Source organism: Rousettus aegyptiacus, unplaced genomic scaffold (genome assembly GCF_014176215.1).
Source record: "Rousettus aegyptiacus isolate mRouAeg1 unplaced genomic scaffold, mRouAeg1.p scaffold_m13_p_4, whole genome shotgun sequence".
NCBI classification, from domain to species: domain Eukaryota; kingdom Metazoa; phylum Chordata; class Mammalia; order Chiroptera; family Pteropodidae; genus Rousettus; species Rousettus aegyptiacus.
Genome location: NW_023416307.1, coordinates 145,022,477 through 145,039,560, shown reverse-complemented (window position 1 = coordinate 145,039,560; position 17,084 = coordinate 145,022,477). Strand labels below are relative to the sequence as shown.

The following is a 17,084-nucleotide window of genomic DNA, read 5'->3' as shown; positions in this document are numbered from 1 at the left end:
GAAAAACAGTAGAGATTGTGGCTGAGTGACACAGAGGGCAGCTAGAATCCCAGGCATTCCTCTTAATGGGCCCACAAATGGACTTACTCCGTGACAGACTCACTTACTCTGAGCTCCAGTACTGGGGCAGCAATGCTAATGATGCCAGGGATGTATAGGGAGAAACTGAATTGTCTGGCTTCATGGTGAGGGCTGAAGGGGCAGCTTTTTCCCATATAGAAGTGCTGGCAGAAGCCATTATTCCTTTGTTGAGCTCTCTCCCCACCCAGTGTACAGATGCAGGTGGGGACCATATCCGAACCTCCATCAACCTGCCTAACACTAATGTCCCCACCCAGCTGATTCCCTGAGACTCTATCCCACCCAGCTTGCTGGCTTACCCAAGCCACTTCTAGTGACTTTTCTATACAAATGGCCTATCTCGGCTCATGCTATGGACTTTCCTAAAATATCTCAAAGGTTCAAAAACCCCAAACAAGCAGGTTCTGGCCTCAACGTGCCCTGTACCTCTTTCTGAGCAGCCCAAGCCCAGCACTAGTAGCAGCTGGTCTCAGTTCAACCTTAGCCTCTCCAGGTACCTCCAAGCTCAGTACAAGTGGCAACCATCTTCAGATCATTATGGAGCTCATACCAAGTGGCCCCAGGCAGGGAGCAGGCAGCAACTGACCTTGACCTGAAACAGAGCCTACCCCGAAGAGGCCCCAGAATCAACACACCCAGTGGCCAGCTTCAGACCTCACGAGAGCACCATACAACCACCTCTACAAATTACATACACAAAGGGCAGACTGACAGGCACTAGACCCCTGCTAAAGTGAATTCTGTTCTGTAAGGTCAGCCTTTTCACAATAGCTCCTCCACTGTAGTTAATGGCCAGTCCTCACAACTGATCAGCCTGAGGGTCGATCCATCTCATTGATATCCAAATAGCAACCAAGGCTCAACTACAAAAGGAGGGCACATACAACTCACACAAGGGATAGGCTCAGGTGACCAGGGAAACTGGGCCGCACCTCCTACATAAGGCCACTCCACTAAACTGGGAGACATAGCAGCTCTACCTAATACATCGAAACAAACACAAAGAGGCAGCTAAAATGGTAAGACAAAGAAACATGTCCCAAATGAAAGAAAGGAACAAAGCTCCAGAAAAAGAACTAAACAAAACTGAAACAAGCAATCTACCAGCTGCAAAGTTCAAAACACTGATTATAAGGATGCTCAATGATCTCAGAGAGAACTTCAACAAAAAAATAGGAAACAAAAATGGAGATAGAAAACATTTTTAAAAAACAGAAATTAAGAATACATAACTGAATGAAGAAAACATTTAAAAGAATCAACAGTAGATTAGATGAAGCAGAGAATCAAATCAGCGATTTGGAAAATAAGGTAGCAGAAAACACCCAATCAAAACATCAAATAGAAAAAAGAATCCAAAAAAATGAGGATAGCTTTAGATGCCTCTAGGACAACTTCAAGCATACCAACATTTGCATCATAGAATACCAGAAAGAGGAGAGAACAAGAAATTGAAAATTTATCTGAAGAAATAATGACAGAAAACTTCCCTAATCTGGTGAAATAGACATACAAGCCCAGGAAGAGCAGAGAATACTAAACAAGATGAACCCAAAGAGACCCACAACAAAAACACATCATAATTAAAATACCAAAAGTTCAAGACAAAGAGAGACTCCTAAAAGTAGAAAGAGAAAAGCAATTAGTTATCTACAAGGGAACCGTCGTAAGACTGTCAGCTGATTTCTCAACAAAAACTTTGCAGGCCAGAAGGGATTGGCAAGAAATATCCAAAGTGATGAAAAACAAGGACCTACAACCAAGATTACTCTACACGACAAGCTATCATTTAGAATCAAAGGACAGATAAAGAGCTTCCCAGACAAGAAAAAGCTAAAGGAATTCATCACCACCAAACCAATATTACAAGAAATGTTAAAAGGACTTCTTTAAGAAAAAGAAGGAAAAAAATAAAAAATATGAATAGTAAACTGGCAGTAACTACATAGTTAATAATTACTTTAAATGTAAATTGAATAAATCAAAAGACACAGGGTAGCTGAATGGATAAGTAAACAAAATCCTTACATATGCTGCCTACATGAGACGCCTTCAGTTTGAAAGACACATACAGACTAAAAGTAAGAATATGGAAAAAGACATTTCATGAAAATGGAAAAAAAAGGTTGAAATAGCAATACTTATATTGGACAAAGCAGACTTTAAAACAAAGTCTACTACAAGAGTAAAAGAAGTATCCAGTAATCCCACTTCTGGGTATTTATCCAAAGAAACCCAAAACACTACTTCAAAGGACATATGAATCCATATCTTCATTGCAGCATTATTTACGATAGCCAAGATATGGAGGCAACCTGAGTATCAATCTGTGGATGAGTAAATAAAGAAAAGGAGGTACAGATATACAATGGAATATTACTCAGCCATAAAAAAAAAAAGAATGAAATCTTGGCACCTGCAACAACATGGATGGACCTAGAGGGATTATGCTGACTGGAGTAAGCCAGAGAAAGATAAATGCCATATAACTTCATTTATATGTGGAATCTGAAAAATAAAATAAACAAACAACAACAACAACAAAAAAAAACAGAAACAAACTCATAGACACAGAGAACATTTTGATGGTTGCCAGATGGGAAGGGTTTAGGAAGATGAATAAAACAGGGAAAGAGATTAAGAAGTACAAATTGATAGTTACAAAATAGTCATGAGGATGTTAAGTATAGCATAAGGAATATAGTCAATAAAATTGTAATAACTATGTGTGGTGTCAGATGGGTACTAGACTCATTGGGATGATCACTTCGTAAGTTATATAAATGTCTAATCAACGTTGTATACCTGAAACTAATATAATATTGCATGTCAACTGTAACGGAAAAATAAAAAAATATATATTAAAAAAAAAGATTCTATGAGTTAGAGTAATGGTTCTCAACTAGGTTCTTTGCCTCCCCATGGCACAGAAAGCAATATCCAGAAATATTTGTGTTTGGGATGGGAGGAGTTGCTACTGGCTTCCAATGGGAAGAACCCGGGAATGCTGCTAAAACCCTACAGTACACAGGAGATTCCTGCACAGTAAAGAGTTATCCATCCCAGAATGTCAACAGTGCTGAGGCTGAGAAACCCTGAGCTAGAGCACTGTTCCTCAGAGCAGGAACTGTGGAACCAGATTCATAGCCATCCTGCAAAAAAAAAAAGAAAGAAAGAAAGAAATAGAGATCTGTGTGTGGTCAAGTAAATTGAGGCAATGCTGGGCTTAGGTCTGGTGAAATGCAGCTCTTCACTGTAACACTTCTTGGGGGCTATCCAATCATAATATCATAGGGAACTCTGGAAGGAAGGCAGAGAATGAAAATGTATTTGTCCAGCAAATCTATGCTCAGTATGCAGAGTAATGTCTGAAATGAACATATTTCTAGAAATGTGGAGCCTGAAGATGATTCGACCATAAAATTATAGACCCCCTAGAGAACTAGGGGTCACGGTGTGAAAGCACACACCCCGCCCATATCTGTCTGAGTATACTGCCTAAGTCATCGTGGACCCTGGCCTGGGGGGTAGGAGTATTAAAGTTCTATAACATGTGATATCTAGAGGCCCAATTACCGCAAGCAATCATTGGTCAGTGTGGGTCCAGAGATGGTTCCTTGAAAGCCAGTTAGTGCTCCCTTGGCTGGATTTGGCTGCGTGATGGGCATTGCGGTCCACGAATGATGTCCATGTTGGCTGCGAACACTTTGAGATCTGCTCAGTCTGGGTTTGGACCTCAGTGCCACCACTTACTAGCTACATGAACCTCAATTTTCTCATCAGCAAAAGGGGTGAGAACGCATGAGGATTGTGGGAAGGTAATGAGACAATTGTTTGTAAAGCACTCAGCATAGTGCCTGGTAAAGATAGGTGCTTAACGAAGACATCGGCCATGAAAATTAATAGGATAAATAAAATGCACAGGAATAACCTCCTCTCTTGAAACAGCTGGGCCTGGGATGTCGCCCTTAGTCATAAATAAGTATCCAGGTAATATCTGGACGTAGACTCAGTGGGCCACATTCAATTTCTGAGTCTGCATTCAAGTTAAAAGCTTCAGGTTTCGAAGTTGCAGAGGTCAGTGTTCAGGTTTGCAACGTAATAATATTACTGCCCTGGAGAAACACTAAACAGGTTTCACCTCCAGTAAGGGATTCAAAGCTACGCACCATCCCCACCCCACCCTTCAAAAAGGATCACATTTTTAGTAATGCCTATTTCATAGAAGGGAAATAAAAACTTAGAGAGAAGAAGTGATGTGGTCAAGGTGACACAGCCAGATACACAGTCGGAACTAACACCTACACTCCCGACATTTTCGTGGACACCGTCGTCCACCGGAAGGAGCAGGCCAACAAAAACACTCTGGACAAACCTTCCTCCAAACTGAGGTGGGACGCAGCACAGAAAGGGCATCACAGAAGGAAAACTGTAAACGGGACTACAGCGCCCCCTGGTGTACAAAGCCTTATTTCAACAGACAAAACACCGGGCCACAGGTACCAAACCAACGCACAGGGACGGGCATATCTGACATTGGAAGCCATAAACTCCCACGGCCTTCAGGAGGAGCTCAGGGACTCAGTTGTAGAGCAGTGGTGGTAAAGCATCGAAGATCTGATGTCAGACCTGTTACAGCTTAAAGGGAGAGAAGGCTGCCAGGCAGGGAGGGCTACACAGGAGGCTTTATCCAGAGACAGTGGTCACACCTGGGTACCAGCAAGCTGGCACTATAGGGAACAACTAATGTGTGGCAAGAGAGTGGGGTTAGTCTTCATGGTTTCTCTATCGATTGGCTAATTTCAATAATTTTGTGGGTTTGGAGCAGAGAGGCTGTCCCTAGTTGTCTGGTACGTGGCCCCAGGGCAATTAAGGCCTGGTGCACAGTGGCCCCAGAAAATGAGAACCTGTTAAGATGTAGACCTAGCTGCTCAAAAAGAGGAACTGACCAACCTCTAGCCAAGGCTTTAAAACTACAGGGGAGGTCTGAAAAAAGAGATAAAATTTTGGTAAAGAAATAGAAGATTGCAAACAATTAAACTCTAAATTGCTTTTTTAAAGGTTACTAAAAATCCCTGCACTTTTGAAAATTAGAAAACAGATGTTGTATACAGCCATGCTACCCTGAACAAGCTCGATCCCATCTGATCTCGGAAGCTAAGCAGAGTCTGGCCTGTTTAGTACTTGGGATGGGAGACCACGTAGGAAGACCAGGTGCTATAGGTGTAAAAAATAAAAAATAAGGGGTTGTAAACTGACAAGGTCCTTGCAATCTATGAGGTCAACCAAGGGTTGCCTCACCTAAAAAAAAAAAAAATCACAATAGAAAATAGAAAACACTTATAACTGAATAATAATAAAATGCCACTTATCCAAAATTATGCCGGGCAGCTGAAGTGATCATGAGAGGCATTTAGACCTTCAGTGTTTATGCCAGAAGAGAAGAAAAAGTGGAAATTAATAAGAACTATTGAACTAGAAAAAGAAGCAGCAGGAAAAGGAATCGTGGAATAAACTCAAAAAGAGTATAAAGAAAAAATAAATATAAGAGCAGAAATTAGTTAACCAATAATGGAAAGTAAAGTAGACCCATTAAAGTATTTGAAAACACTAACAAAACTGATAAACTTCTAGGAAGATAGGTTTTAAAAAAAAAAGGGAACTTATCTTAGGAATGTAAAGGGAGATACAAATACAGACCAGAGATTTAAGAGATAAATATTAGGAATGATTTTATCACAATAATTTTAAAATTTAGATGAAATCAATAAAATCCTAGAAAATATATCTTACCAAACTGGTGCAAAGAGAAATATAAAATCTGACATAATCTTTTTAAAAACTGAATCAGTAATTTAAATGCTTTGAAGAAAAACAAAGTAAAAAAAAAAATAAACTCAAGGCAGATGGTCTTACAGGCAAATTTTACCAGTCAAGGTACATATAATTCTAATTTCATGCATCTTTTTTTTTTTAACACAGAATTACACACACACACACACACACACACACAATCAACAGCAACAACAACAAAAATACTCCTGAGGTCATTTTAAGAAGTTAATATAACCTTGATAACAACCAGACTGACAGAATGAAAAAATAAAATTACTCATTTTCTCTCAAAAAAATATTAATGCAAATAGCCTAAATAAAATATTAACGATCCAAATTCATTAAAGTTGAAAAAATACGTAATGGCCAAGTTAGTTCATTTCAGATATGCATAGTTAGTTTACAATTAGAGAAATTATTAATGCCAATCATGACATTAACAGAATAAAAGAGAAAGGCCATCCGAAACAGAAAGAGTAATTACAAAAACAACGTTCAAGGATGTAAAGTACAACACAGAGAATATAGTCAATAATGTTGTAATAACTATATATGGTGCCAAATGAGTACTAGACGTATTGGGGTGATCATTTCATAAAGTATATAAATGTCTAATCACTATGTTGTACACCTGAAACTAGCAAATATAATATTGTATGTCAAGTATAATTAAAAATAAATTTTTTAAAAAAGAAAAACAATGTTTATGATTTGAAAAAAACAAACTTAGGACATTAAGAATATAAAAGAACTTCTTTAAATTAATAAAGGTATCTACAAAGAAAATCCCCAACAAAAATACTGTTTAATTGTAAACAGCAAAAGTCGTTCCTTTTACAATCAGGACCATAACTAGAATGCCTGCCGATACTGGTTCTATTAGAGCTGGTAGAAAAGACAAGAATTAAAAATAAAAAATATAATGAATTCAGCAAAGTTTCAGGATACAAAATCAATACACAAAAATCAGTCGCATTTTTATACACTAACAATGAACAATCTGAAAATGAAATTAAGAACACAATTCCATTTACAATAGCATCAAAAAGAATAAACTACTTAGCAATAAACTTAATCAAGGAGGTGAAAGACTTGTACACTGAAAACTACAAAATGTTATTGAAAGAAAGAAGACACGACAAATGGAAAGACATCCTGTGTTTGTGGATTGGAAGACTGAAGATTGTCAAGATGTCAATATTACCCAAAGTGATCTACAAATCTAATGCTATCCCTGTGAAAACCCCAAAAGTGGTTTTTTGTTTGTTTTTTTGTTTGTTTTTGCAGAAATAGAAAAATCCATCCTAAATTCATATAGAATCTCAAGGGGCCCCAAATAGCCAATTAATCTTGAAAAAGAAGAACAAGTTGGAAGTTTCACATTTCTTGATTTTAAAACTATTACAAAGCTGCAGTAATCAGAACTGTGTTGGTATATGACAGACATACAAACCGATGGACTAGAATAGAGAGCCCAGAAATAAGCTGTCACATATGTGGTTAAATTATTTTCAAAGTATTATTGTCAAGATCATTTAATAAGGAAAGGACAGTATTTTCAACAAAAGATGCCGGGAAAACTGAATATCCATATGCAAAAGAATAAAGTTGAACCTTTAGCTTACACTATATAAAAAAATTAACTCAAAATAGATTAAAGACCTAAATGTAAGAACTAAAACTATAAAACTCTTGAAAGAAAACATAGTGGAAAGTTTTCACGACAATGGATTTGGCAATGATTTCTTGAATATGACACTCAAAGCACAGGTAACAAAAGTAAAAATAGATTAATTGGAGTACATCCAAATGTAAAACTTCTGTGCATCAGAGGACACAATCAGCAGAGTGAAGAGGCAATCTACAGAAGGGGAGAAAATGTCTGCGAATCATACATCTGATAAGGTGTTAGTATCCACAATACGTAAAGGACTACAACTCAACAACAAAAACAACCTGACTGACATCAGGGACAGTGGTGCAGGGTCAGAAAAAGAGACAGAATAAAGTATCCAAAAGTGACCTTCAGTGACTTTCAGAGAGACCGCATACATTTTTTTATTTTAAAATTCTCCAAACAATATCTTACTCCCCAAATTGAAGCCCCATATGTGAAAATCAGCAGCAGCACCACCACCTCCAAACATACACACACACACAGGTACCTAACATAAAGATATAACTTTATAGGTTAAAACCCAGAGGACAGCCATCCCCTTTCCACCCCCAAATACCAAGATGTTCCATCACCCAAAGCTACAATTCTCCAGGGCATATTCCCTGAGCCATCCCCAACCCCACCCACCCAACACACATACAAACCACCAAATTCTGTCTTTGGAATAACCAATTAAATTTCATCTTTCTACCTTTAAGTCAGCCCTGGCTGAGATTCTTCCTCCCTCAACCCAAGGTTCTAACCCTTCTGGGTTAAGCACAGTTGGAAACGCAAAATATAGAAACACAGGTTGGGGTATTTTAAAAGGATAAACAAATTTTCACATGCCATTTTCTACACAAGGGGATAGTAAGTGAAAGAAAATTACAGAGAAATAGTTCCCATAACCTTTAAGTTGGTGACATGACAAATACCACAAGAAAGTTGAAAGAAAAAAAAAATCTTGTTTCTGCAGCTCTGAGAATCCTTGGGTGGGCCCTGCAGAAGCAGGAGGTGGCTATGGAGATTGGAAGACAGACTGCAGAGGTGCACCAGGCTCCGTTGCTGCCATCTTTTTTTGGTCTAGAGTAAAAATGAGGAAGCCATGATGAGCCAAAAAGTGGGGCCATAAACTGGAGAATTCAGGGCTTGCAACAATTAAAATGAGACTGTTTGAGAAGCAATGGGAGAAACTCTGGGTCTTATCCTCTTCAGCCTACTGCCTGCTCAGTGTTCCCAGCTGTCAAACACTGACCCTCCCACCCCTTAACGCTGTCTCTTCCCACCCACCTCGCCCCCGCCACTCCCCCAGCCTCCTCCTCCAGCCCTGCCATTTCCCTGACACTCCCACATCAACACTCAGTCTCAGAATCTGCTTAAATATCAGCACCACAGGGCTGAGGGTGGAGATGTACTAAGCCTCACTTAGTGCCAGATGCCAATGTCAAGAGGGAGATGAAATGTGAACGGCTAAACATTGCCACCATGATTTTCCCATGCCATGACGTTTGGGAAACATTCCAAGATAAGGGATGCCTAATGTAAAATTAAATTTATTTTAATCACAAAACCATTTTCATGGAATACTAATGGTCTCCCCAAAAGTCAATTTAGAACAAATGACTTTTTTCTTTCTCTGAAAATAATTACAATTTTATGTAATATCACAAAATGATAGCAGTAACATCTTATCAAGCAAGCGTGCGTGTGTGTGTATCTGTGTGTGTGTATATATATTAGTGCAAAAATTAATTATGTGAGCAATATTTATGCCTGCACAATAAGCTGATGTAATAAGCTCATGTACTAAATTGCACCCATGGTGTAACACTATGCCCAATCCTAAAACCCCTCACACCCTACCTTTTCAGGATCTGAGTTCATTTTCCTCTATGAGGCATACGCACATTAATTCCAGATATATTCCTTAGAGTCTTTCAGCTTGCTAAAAGGGAAGAGTAAGGAGAGATGTTATTAGTTACTGAATGCTACTAAAGGACCTCTCTTGCATATAATTGAGAAGTGGGATCATTTTGGTCAAACTTCAGTCTAGCTGAATCATGAAAATTTTAAAAACGTGATATTTTCCACGTTTCATTGTACAATATTAAAATGCCACTGTATTAGTTTTCTGTTGCTGCTATAACAGATTATCACAAACTAAGTGGTTTAAACAACACGTTTATTATCTGGCCATCAGAAGCAAGACGTCATTGTCACTGGGTGCTAGCAGGGTTTCTTCTTTCTAGAGGTTCTAGGGAAGACTCTGTTTCCTTGCTTTTTCCAGCTTCTAAAGGCCTCCTACATTGCCAGCTCATGGTCTCTTCCTCCATCTCCAAATCAGCAGTGTACCATCCTCTCTTCTCTCTGACCCTTTTATAATGACCTTTGTGATTACATTAAGCCCACTCAGATAATCTAGGATAATCTCCCTATTTCAAATCAAATGTGCAATATTCCTTTTAAATATAAGGTAACACATTCATAGTTTCTGGAGATTAGGAGATTAGGATGTAAACATCTTTAGGGGCCATTTTTCTATCTACTACATCACATTCAGTACTATCACCACTGATATCAGAAAACTAAGAATTGAGAAGCTGTCATAGTCATAACAGCAGACACGAGTTTTCCAAGATTATAATTTTCACTTGAAAGCTCAGATTTTATCATCGGCAACCGATGCTATCAGTTGTTTTACTTGAAATGACTGGTTCACTTCATTCATTATCAATAAAATACTGACAAAACACCTGTTTGAATAATCATAAATTCTAAGCCATTCTTTCAAATCAAATGGAATTCCTGGGAATTCAAGAGTAGAGGTAACAAAATCGATTTTTCCTGCCTCATCAAGGACAACCTCAAGTAAAACCGGCGCTGAGAGCACAGGGCAGCGAAGAATATGTCTTTAGCACAGTTTTGTGCCACTGCCTCAATCCATCGGAAGGTCCCAGCAGCTCTACCCACCGTCGCTTTTGCAAATAACAGAGTAAAAAATATAAGGTTATACTGTTATTATAAATGTAGTGTTGACCTCATAGATCCCCCGGAAAGGGTCACAGGGACCTACCCTCTCTCACTCCCAGGGGTCCAAAGACCTCACTTTGAAAATTGCTGTTTTTAGGAAAAAAACTTGCCAGCAGATGGCAGCAGATACAGCAGCATTTTCCAATTTGCGTTGGCCATGATTTAGGAAACAGTTATTTCATAACCAATTTTAAATTTTGCCTTTAAAGCTCAAAGAGAACATTTCTTTTCAAAAAACATTTTTTTCCAATTGAAATTTCTTTTAACCTGAAGGAGTTTCTGTCAAGTAGTCCGCCAGCCCAATCCAGAAAATATTTTAAAACATACAATAGAATTCCATATTACAAGTGTTACTTAAACTCACATCTCAAACTATATAAACATTTTTTCTTGAGATGATCATCATATTTTAGTATGCAGGAGTCCTCTGGACCTACTTCTCACTGTCACCTAGAATATTAAAAACAGTAAAAAGCCTTGATAAGAGTAATTCTATCATTTTATTAAACCAAACAAAATTTAAGTGTAATGCCAACTGGAATTACTAAAAAATTGAAGAGTTTATGCAAAGAATAATGTCTAAAATTTAATAAAGCTCAGTTTTTTCTTTTAAAGGGTGAAGGTCAGTCTTCCTTTTGCCCTTTTTTTTTTTATTATTATTTTTTATTATTAACTCTATCTTAGCTCTGAAGAAGAGCTCCAGAAAGAAAATTGGATCTCAGCATCTGTGTATTACCTTAAGGCTTCTCAGTTAATGCATCTTTTTTCTAATTCACAAAGAAAAGTTTCTAAATTTTATTTATAAAACATCATGTTTTCATAATGAATATCAAGTGATCCTGGAAGAAATGAGATATAACGATGAAGCAAAATATTAGTAAACATGTATTTCTAAACAAAAAGCTAACTGAATAAATTGTATAATTTGAAAAATAAGTAAATATGAGGTAGAATTAAAATATCGTTGATAATAAAATGTAAAACAAACAGGAGAGTGATCAGAACTGAAGTGTTCCACATCGAAGTCTTATTTTAAGACTTTATTTTTTAATTTCGTAGTTTAAAATTTAAAGAAAAAAATCTAAAAGAATAAAATATAATTTTTAAACAGAGGAAAATCACATAAAGAATTAAAGTGTCTCAATTCAAAAATAATTATCACTACCAAAAAAGACCAAATATTCTTTTTTATTTATTTTCTGTCTCACACATTAGAACTTAGATTCCATGAGTTCAAGAATTTTTCTTTTTTTGTTAATAAAGACATCTCAGCACCTAAAACAATGTTACACACATGGGAAATATTCAAAAATTATTTCCTGACTATAGTACACAGATCACTTGTATGAAATAACAAAGACACTTAAGATTTCAGTAGTAGACAAGGTGTAAAAAGTACAGTTCACTAAATAGAAAATCAATTAGTAATAAATGATAATGAAATAACACTCATTATTCCTAGTAATCAAAAACAAACAAACAAAAAAGCAAAAATTAACCTGAGATACTATTTTACGCCATCATATTTGCAAATACTTTAAGAGGTAAAAAAATAATCACGCGGATGATATGTATCGAGAGTTGCAAAATGATCTGGTAAACCCACAATTAGTTTGTTTCTCCTACACATACACACACACACACACACACACACACACACGCCAAACACACACACCTTGATGTGTCGAGGTGATCACTGGTTAACTTATGTGTAGTACTGAAAGAACAATAACAAACACAATTCTACCATATGGGAACAGCTAAGCAAACTGAAACACTGTATGAACCATTTATATAGGCATGGAAATTGTTTATGAAGACTGGTAGTGATAAATAAAAATGGTTACATATCAACTGTAACAAAGCATAGCATAACTCCATGATCACAACAGTGTAAATTAAGTTAAAGCTGCTTGTTGGAACATTATGTTGTCTCAGAGAAATTCTATTTTGGAATATAAATTGAAACAATCTCTTAGCAGGACAATTCCATAGTATATGTTTCAAATTCGAACTGTTCATATCCCTCTACCAAGAGATTTCTTCCTAGGAATTTAAGTTATGACCTAGTAGTCTTCTATGTGAAAATTCATCCAATGATTCAACAAGATTTCCTGCACATCCCTGTGTACTGGACAATAGGAATTTGAGATGAAGTGTATTTCAAGGTACCAGTCCAGTAGATGAGACAAAGACATGAGATAGGTATGACAGAGTAGAACATACAAAATATAATTTGAACAGAATTATATAGTAAAATAGATTTTATAAAGTGTAATATTGAATAAGTGAGACTCGAGCACAATTCTGTAACAGAACAGAAAACACACCTGGCTCTAGTTTGTTGGAATGAGGAAAGGCCCCTGAGAATAGTTGATATTTGCCAAGCATATTTGCCAGATGAAGATGACATGAGGTAAGTAAGGGGAGGGAAACAGCAGGGTCAGAGGCAAGGAATAGAGAGAGGGCAGGCAACTTGTTTGTAGGTGGTCGTGTTCAGTATAGTAGATCAAGGCTGGTAATTGAAATCAGACATAGGCTGAAGTCATCATTGGCATCAGCATTTTTTGAAATAAGAAAAAACCATAATCTCATCAATCCTCTTCTTTCAAATGGAATGTCATCTATACCTTGAGCACGGTAATGTGGATGCTCTCAGGCTTCCCCTGGGAGTTAGCCCTTAGGAAAACCTGCTTGTTCTTAGCTCCTGATGGTTTTCTTTTGACCCGAAGGCCAGTCTTCCTTTCCTTCAAGCACATCAGGGCTAGCCTAGCCTGTCTGCAGCAACCCCTCTTCGGATTTAACCCTCATAATCCTTCCGTCCAATCAGGCGACGATGATAAGAGACACCAGCTCATTTCCATACAGCATCCAAGAACTATATCTAACACACAGAAGTACCCTTTCTCAAACTCTGAAATGGTAAGTATGAAGTCAAGGGGAGAATAGTGTTCATCAAAGAACAAATTCAATCACTCTTAGGAGACTGATGGTTGATTAAATATCTTAGTCCTCTCCGGCACCACCCTTTGACACCTGAAGAGACCTGACCCCTACAGCCACATCCCCACCCAGCCTGTCCCCAGGTTACAGTTAGAGACACACTGCCCAGGGTAGTTGGCCAGGGGGAATTTCTATGCCCCGCAACGAGATACTTTTCCAGGTGCATCCTGGTGCTCTGAGCAGAGTGGGGCTGGGCCCTCCCACTGACCCCTGAACTTCTGAACCCCACCTCCACCACCCCTCCCCCTACACAAAACCCAGTAGCGGCCTAGCCAGGAGAAAGTAAGAGAAAACACAGCGGCCGGTGGGTAAAGACTGAAAGGCTTCGCCACCATCTCAGCTCGGCTCGGCTCGGCTTGGCTCGGCTCGGCTCACGAGGGCCGTGTCTGAGTGGCACGTGGAGGGGCGTGAGCCAATCAGCCTCTCAGAGCCCAGGGAGCATTGGAGGCCCTCACGGCTCACTGCCCGCTCACTGGCTCAACACCCGGGGCGGGAGATGCGGTACACCCACAAGCGGCTCCCAGCAGTAGAGCTCCTCGTCTCGTCCCGTTGTCCTCGCTTCTGCATGGGAGAGTCTGGATGATCTGCACTTGATCTCAGAACGTCGTTCATCCCTTTCCTCAAATTCCCACAATAAAAACTGCCTAAGACTGGAGTTGGAGTAGGGCCGGGGAAACGCTCCTGCCCTTTGATCCTTGCTGCGCCCAGTTAATGGAAACATATATGTAACAAGTCGATTTATATGAGTTTATTGGCTTATTCCTCAACCGCGGAGGCCAATTCCAATGACTTTTTTACATTACTAAGCAGCCCCGAAAATATCATCCCCTACTCCCAGATTGTAGCGCTATCGGTGAAATTGCAGTTGTTTGACCCTGGGAAGCAGCAGTAGGAAATATCAGAGACCGTTGATGGGCAGCAGAGTCTCCATGCAACGAGTCCAAGGAGGCCCTAGCCTACTGCGAGGTACCAACACGCTCCATCACCCAAACGTTACAACTCCTCAGCAGATTTCCTCCGCACTCTCCCATCCTCCTCCCCACACACTTACGGTCCACCAAATCCTGTCTGGAGTAACCAGTTCCCTCCACCCCTGACTTCGTACCTTTAAGTCAGTCCTGGCTGAGGTCCTTCTCCCCTCTTTAACCCAGGATTCTACCCTTGCCTTGTTAAATGCAGTTGGAGACAAAAAATACACAAACATAAGTCTGTATATCTGAGGAGTACTTTTTTTTTTATTGTATATGTGATAGAGGCCGTAGAGAAACGAATATCACAGTATTTTTACTAGAAAGAAATAGTTACCACAGTCCTCAAGAAGGTGACACGACAAGTCACCGCGAGGAAGGAAGTTAGAAAACAAAATATTCCTGCAGCTCTCAGAATCCTTGGGTAGGATCTGCAGAAGCAGGAGGTGGCTGTGGAGACTGCAAGACAGACTGCAGAGGTGCACCAGGCTCTGTTGCTGCCATCTTTTTTTGGTCTAGAGTAAAAGGAGAAGGAGAAAAATCTGTCAGAAAATAAGGGAGCCAGGATGAGCCAAATAATGGGGCCTTGAACTGCAAAATCCAGGGCTCTCTCCCAGAAGCAGTGGGAGAAACCCTGGGCCTTATCCTCCTAGACCTACTGCCTGCTTAGTGTTCCCAGATGTCAAACACTGACCCCACCCCCATCCCTTAACACTGTCTCTCCTCCCCTATCCTCCAGCCTCCTCCTCCAGCCCTGCCATTTCCCTGACACTCCCACATCAACACTCAGTCCCAGAATCTGCTTAAATATCAGCACCACAGGGCTAAGGGCTGGGATGTACTAAGCCTCCCTAAGTGACAGAAGTCAATGTGGAGAAGGAAATGAAATAAGAAAGACTGAGCATTTACCTTATATCCACATTGCCACTATGGTTCTTCCATGCCATAATACTTGGGAACATCTCAAGATAAGAAGTGATATCTATTATGAAATAAATGTATTTTTAATCAAAAAAACATTTTTCATATATTATCAATGGTACTTAAAAATGTCACGCAGAAACAATTGACTTTGCTCTTTTCCGAAATATTTAAACTTTGTATAATGAAACACAGAATGATACTGTGAAGATGTTCTCAAACAAGAATGTATATGTGTGTGTGTGCACATGTGTGCCTATATACATATACTTTTGGATGCAAAAATTATTACATGACACAATGCTCTGATGTAATAAGCTCATGTAATAAAATGCATTCATGGTAACAACAGTATGCCTTGATCGTAAAAGCTCTGATCCTTCATACCTTTTTCGAAACTGGGCTTGTTTTACTTTACACACACACACATTGTTAGCAGTTCCAAGATATGTTCATTTAAATCTCTTGGTGTATTTAAGGACAAAAGGAAGAGGTGTTGTGATCAATTACTAAGTGCTGGGAAAGGATCACTCTTGCATATAATTAAGAAGTAGGACTCATTTGGTCAAAACTGTCAGTCAAGCTACATTCAACATTTTAACATACAAAACTGATTTTAGAATCATGAGAGTGAAACAAAGAAATGCATTTTCCACTTTCCACTTTGAGTGTAATTTACATCATTTATTCACGAGCAAAACCTATAAGTAAGTAGGTTTTACAAATAAAGAAATAACCAAATTGAAGTTTTAGTATTTAAACTCACCTGTTAGTACGCTTTTTAATGCTTTAACTTCTTTCAGCTTCTCTAAAGAGTTTCTGTTTGGTGCTTCTATTGCCTCTAAGGTGGTTTGCCACTCCAAACTCACTGTCACATCATCATCTGCATACTAAGGCCTGTTGTGGGTCATATGCTGTGAAGTAACGTAATCGGCTTTTCAGTTCAATCTTATTTTACATTTAACGTTTAAATTCAGAAGTTCAGAATTAATCTGGAAGATCCAAAGAACATTACTACTCTTAAATACTAGAAAATTTTACATATGAAAATATATTCCTTCTCATGAAACTGAGAGCTAAGTTTCAGAATTCGTACAGATGAATGTGTTCAAAATAATCAACAATATTATTCCCCCCACATGTTATGATTTAGCGGTCAGTTTATTACTGCAGAGCTTAGAATATTTGGGGAGAAAATCTTACTGGAAGGTAAAATCTACAGAAATTAACAAAATTAGTTTTGCGATAAAGATATTACCCAATTGTTATGTCATAGGGCAGATCTTTACTATTTTTCTTACACCCAAGCTTGAATTTAATGTTTCAGTTTGAAAGTTATTTTAAGAGTCACGGTCTGATTATATGCATGTGCAGCCTTTTCATCACTGAGTTTAGAATTAAAAAGTTAAAAATAGATATAATGTACTAATTTAAAATAAACTGGAAGTCATATATGAAAATTAAATTAAGTTAAATATTAATATTAGGTTAGGTCAAAGATTCATTAACAGATAAGTGATACTGGTAAAAACTTAAAGTGCACTTCAAATAATTCTTCAGCAGTATAGTTTGGCAGTATAGTGGTTTCT

The 17,084-nt window shown here is 38.4% G+C and overlaps 1 long non-coding RNA gene and 1 pseudogene across 1 annotated transcript; one reads left to right on the top strand and one right to left on the bottom strand.

The window, feature by feature from the left end:
* The first annotated feature begins 5,187 nt into the window (after positions 1-5,187).
* Positions 5,188-5,307, top strand: LOC118601972 (annotated as a pseudogene).
* Positions 5,308-14,904: 9,597 nt separating this feature from the next.
* LOC107508773 lies at positions 14,905-16,467 on the bottom strand. Its single transcript, XR_001596385.2, has 3 exons — positions 16,262-16,467; positions 15,484-15,556; positions 14,905-15,089 (listed from the first exon to the last, which is right to left on the bottom strand). It is a non-coding gene; the product is annotated as an uncharacterized LOC107508773 (long non-coding RNA).
* Positions 16,468-17,084: the final 617 nt, after the last annotated feature.